Genomic DNA, 6,000 nt, shown 5'->3' on the forward strand with positions numbered 1-6,000 from the left:
TATACCAGGGTAGGGAAGCATATACCAGGATGGGGGGACATATACCAGGGTGGCGGGGCATATACGAGGATTGAGGCAGCATATACCAGGATGGGTGGAGCATATACCAGGATGGGGGGGCATATAACAGGATGGAGGGAGCATATACGAGGATTGGGGGAGCATATACCAGGATTGGAGGAGCATATACCAGGATAGGGGTAGCATATATGAGGATGGAGGGAGCATATACCAGGATAGAGGGAGCATATACCAGGATGGGGGGAGCATATACCAGGATGGGGAAGTATATACCAGGATGGGGGAGCATATACCAGGATGGAGGGAGCATATAACAGGATGGGGGGAGCATATACCAGGATGGGGGGAGCATATACCAGGATGGGGGGGTATATACCAGGATGGGGGGAGCATATACCAGAATGGGGAAGTATATACCAGGATGGGGGAGCATATACCAGGATGGAGGGAGCATATAACAGGATGGGGGGAGCATATACCAGGATGGGGGGGTATATACCAGGATGGGGGAGCATATACCAGGATGGGGAGAGCATATACCAAGATGGGGGAGCATATACCAGGATGGAGGGAGCATATACCAGGATGGAGGGAGCATATACCAGTATGGGGGGAGCTTATACCAGTATGGGGGGAGCATATACGAGGATTGGGGGAACATATACAAGGATGGGGGGGAGCATATACCAAGAAGGGGACCAGGATTGGGGGATCATATACCAGGATGGGGGGGAGCATATACCAGGATGGGGGAACATATACCAGTATGGGGGGAGCATATACCAGGATGGGGAGGAGCATATACCAGGATGGGGGGATATACCAGGATAGGGGGAGCATATACCAGGATGGGGGGAGCATATACCAGGATGGGGGAGCATATACCAGGATGGGGGGAGAATATACCAGGATGGAGGGAGCATATAACAAGATGGGGGGCATATACCAGGATGGAGGGAGCATATACAAGAATTGGGGGAGCATATACCAGGGTAGGGAAGCATATACCAGGATGGGGGGCATATACCAGGGTGGGGAGGCATATACGAGGATTGAGGCAGCATATACCAGGATGGGTGGAGTGTATACCAGAATGGGGGGGCATATACCAGAATGGAAGGAGCATATACCAGGATAGGGGAGCATATACGAGGATGGAGGGAGCATATACCAGGATGGAGGGAGCATATACCAGGATGGGGGGAGCATATAAAAGGATGGGGGGAGCATATACCAGGATGGGGAAGTATATACCAGGATGGGGGAGCATATACCAGGATGGTGGGAGCATATAACAGGATAGGGGGAGCATATACCAGGATGGGGGGAGCATATACCAGGATGGGGGGTATATACCAGGATGGGGGGAGCACATACCAGGATGGGGGACATATACCAGGATGGGGGGCATATACCAGGATGGGGGGAGCATATACCAGGATGGGGGGAACATATACCAGGATGAGGGGGAGCATATACCAGGATGGGGGGCATATACCAGGATGGGGGGAGCATTTACCAGGATGGGGGAGCATATACCAGGATGGGGGAGCATATAACGGGGGAGCATATACCAGAATGTGGGGATATACCAGGATGGGGGGCATATACCAGGATGGGGGGCATATACCAGTATAGGGTAAGCATATACGAGGATGGAGGTAGCATATATCAGGATGGAGGGAGCATATACCAGGATGGGGGGAGCATATACCAGGATGGGGGGAGCTTATACCAGGATGGGGAAGTATATACCAGGATGGAGGGAGCATATAACAGGATAGGGGGGAGCATATACCAGAATGGGGGGGCATATACCAGGATGGAGGGAGCATATACTAGCATTGGGTGAGCATATACCAGGATTGGGGGAGCATATACCAGGATAGGGGAAGCATATACGAGGATGGAGGGAGCATATACCAGGATGGAGGGAGCATATACAGGATGGAGGGAGCATATACCAGGATGGGGGGAGCATATACCAGGATGGGGAAGTATATACCAGGATGGAGAGAGCATATAACAGGATAGGGGGAGCATATACCAGGATGGGGGGAGCACATACCAGGATGGGGGGCATATACCAGGATGGAGGGAGCATATACCAGGATGAGGAGGAGCATATACCAGGATGGGGGGAGCATATACCAGGATGGGGGAGCATATACCAGGATGGGGACACATACCAGGATGGAGGGAGCATATAACAGGATGGGGGGGCATATACCAGGATAGGGAAGCATATACCAGGATGGGGGGGCATATACCAGGATGGAGGGAGCATATACAAGAATTGGGTGAGCATATACCAGGGTAGGGAAGCATATACCAGGATGGGGGACATATACCAGGGTGGGGGGGCATATACGAGGATTGAGGCAGCATATACCAGGATGGGTGGAGCATATACCAGGATGGGGGGGCATATAAAAGGATGGAGGGAGCATATACGAGGATTGGGGGAGCATATACCAGGATTGGGGGAGCATATACCAGGATAGGGGAAGCATATATGAGGATGGAGGGAGCATATACCAGGATGGGGGGAGCATATACCAGAATGGGGAAGTATATACCAGGATGGGGGAGCATATACCAGGATGGAGGGAGCATATAACAGGATGGGGGGAGCATATACCAGGATGGGGGGAGCATATACCAGGATGGGGGGGTATATACCAGGATGGGGGGAGCATATACCAGAATGGGGAAGTATATACCAGGATGGGGGAGCATATACCAGGATGGAGGGAGCATATAACAGGATGGGGGGGCATATACTAGGATGGGGGGAGCATATACCAGGATGGGGGGGTATATACCAGGATGGGGAAGCATATACCAGGATGGGGAGAGCATATACCAAGATGGGGGAGCATATACCAGGATGGAGGGAGCATATACCAGGATGGAGGGAGCATATACCAGGATAGGGGGAGCATATACCAGGATGGGGAAGTATATACCAGGATGGGGGAGCATATACCAGGATGGAGGGAGCATATAACAGGATAGGGGGGAGCATATACCAGAATGGGGGGGCATATACCAGGATGGAGGGAGCATATACTAGCATTGGGTGAGCATATACCAGGATTGGGGGAGCATATACCAGGATAGGGGAAGCATATACGAGGATGGAGGGAGCATATACCAGGATGGAGGGAGCATATACCAGGATGGAGGGAGCATATACCAGGATGGGGGGAGCATATACCAGGATGGGGAAGTATATACCAGGATGGGGGAGCATATACCAGGATTGAGAGAGCATATAACAGGATAGGGGGAGCATATACCAGGATGGAGGGAGCATATAACAGGATAGGGGGGAGCATATACCAGAATGGGGGGGCATATACCAGGATGGAGGGAGCATATACTAGCATTGGGTGAGCATATACCAGGATTGGGGGAGCATATACCAGGATAGGGGAAGCATATACGAGGATGGAGGGAGCATATACCAGGATGGAGGGAGCATATACCAGGATGGAGGGAGCATATACCAGGATGGGGGGAGCATATACCAGGATGGGGAAGTATATACCAGGATGGGGGAGCATATACCAGGATTGAGAGAGCATATAACAGGATAGGGGGAGCATATACCAGGATGGGGGGAGCACATACCAGGATGGGGGGCATATACCAGAATGGGGGGCATATACCAGGATGGGGGGAGCATATACCAGGATGGGGAGGAGCATATACCAGGATGGGGGGAGCATATACCAGGATGGGGGAGCATATACCAGGATGGGGACACATACCAGGATGGAGGGAGCATATAACAGGATGGGGGGGCATATACCAGGTTGGGGGGCATATACCAGGATGGAGGGAGCATATACAAGAATTGGGTGAGCATATACCAGGGTAGGGAAGCATATACCAGGATGGGGGGACATATACCAGGGTGGGGGGGCATATACGAGGATTGAGGCAGCATATACCAGGATGGGTGGAGCATATACCAGGATGGGGGGGCATATAACAGGATGGAGGGAGCATATACGAGGATTGGGGGAGCATATACCAGGATTGGGGGAGCATATACCAGGATTGGGGTAGCATATATGAGGATGGAGGGAGCATATACCAGGATGGAGGGAGCATATACCAGGATGGGGGGAGCATATACCAGAATGGGGAAGTATATACCAGGATGGGGGAGCATATACCAGGATGGAGGGAGCATATAACAGGATGGGGGGAGCATATACCAGGATGGGGGGAGCATATACCAGGATGGGGGGGTATATACCAGGATGGGGGGAGCATATACCAGAATGGGGAAGTATATACCAGGATGGGGGAGCATATACTAGGATGGAGGGAGCATATAACAGGATGGGGGGAGCATATACCAGGATGGGGGGCTATATACCAGGATGGGAGAGCATATACCAGGATGGGGAGAGCATATACCAAGATGGGGGAGCATATACCAGGATGGAGGGAGCATATACCAGGATGGAGGGAGCATATACCAGTATGGGGGGAGCTTATACCAGTATGGGGGGAGCATATACGAGGATTGGGGGAACATATACAAGGATGGGGGGGAGCATATACCAAGAAGGGGACCAGGATTGGGGGATCATATACCAGGATGGGGGGGAGCATATACCAGGATGGGGGAACATATACCAGTATGGGGGGAGCATATACCAGGATGGGGAGGAGCATATACCAGGATGGGGGGATATACCAGGATAGGGGGAGCATATACCAGGATGGGGGGAGCATATACCAGGATGGGGGAGCATATATCAGGATGGGGGGAGAAAATACCAGGATGGAGGGAGCATATAACAAGATGGGGGGCATATACCAGGATGGAGGGAGCATATACAAGAATTGGGGGAGCATATACCAGGGTAGGGAAGCATATACGAGGATGGGGGGCATATACCAGGGTGGGGAGGCATATACGAGGATTGAGGCAGCATATACCAGGATGGGTGGAGTGTATACCAGAATGGGGGGGCATATACCAGAATGGAGGGAGCATATACCAGGATAGGGGAGCATATACGAGGATGGAGGGAGCATATACCAGGATGGAGGGAGCATATACCAGGATGGGGGGAGCATATAAAAGGATGGGGGGAGCATATACCAGGATGGGGAAGTATATACCAGGATGGGGGAGCATATACCAGGATGGTGGGAGCATATAACAGGATAGGGGGAGCATATACCAGGATGGGGGGAGCATATACCAGGATGGGGGGTATATACCAGGATGGGGGGAGCACATACTAGGATGGGGGACATATACCAGGATGGGGGGCATATACCAGGATGGGGGGAGCATATACTAGGATGGGGGAAGCATATACCAGGATGAGAGGGAGCATATACCAGGATGGGGGGCATATACCAGGATGGGGGGAGCATATACCAGGATGGGGGAGCATATACCAGGATGGGGGAGCATATAACGGGGGAGCATATACCAGAATGTGGGGATATACCAGGATGGGGGGCATATACCAGGATGGGGGGCATATACCAGTATAGGGTAAGCATATACGAGGATGGAGGTAGCGTATATCAGGATGGAGGGAGCATATACCAGGATGGGGGGAGCATATACCAGGATGGGGGGAGCATATACCAGGATGGGGAAGTATATACCAGGATGGGGGAGCATATACCAGGATGGAGGGAGCATATAACAGGATAGGGGGGAGCATATACCAGAATGGGGGGGCATATACCAGGATGGAGGGAGCATATACTAGCATTGGGTGAGCATATACCAGGATTGGGGGAGCATATACCAGGATAGGGGAAGCATATACGAGGATGGAGGGAGCATATACCAGGATGGAGGGAGCATATACAGGATGGAGGGAGCATATACCAGGATGGGGGGAGCATATACCAGGATGGGGAAGTATATACCAGGATGGAGAGAGCATATAACAGGATAGGGGGAGCATATACCAGGATGGGGGGAGCACA

The sequence above is a fragment of the Phyllobates terribilis genome, unplaced genomic scaffold (assembly GCF_046119375.1).
Source record: "Phyllobates terribilis strain yellow unplaced genomic scaffold, ASM4611937v1 Scaffold_19__1_contigs__length_20705806, whole genome shotgun sequence".
NCBI lineage: Eukaryota > Metazoa > Chordata > Amphibia > Anura > Dendrobatidae > Phyllobates > Phyllobates terribilis.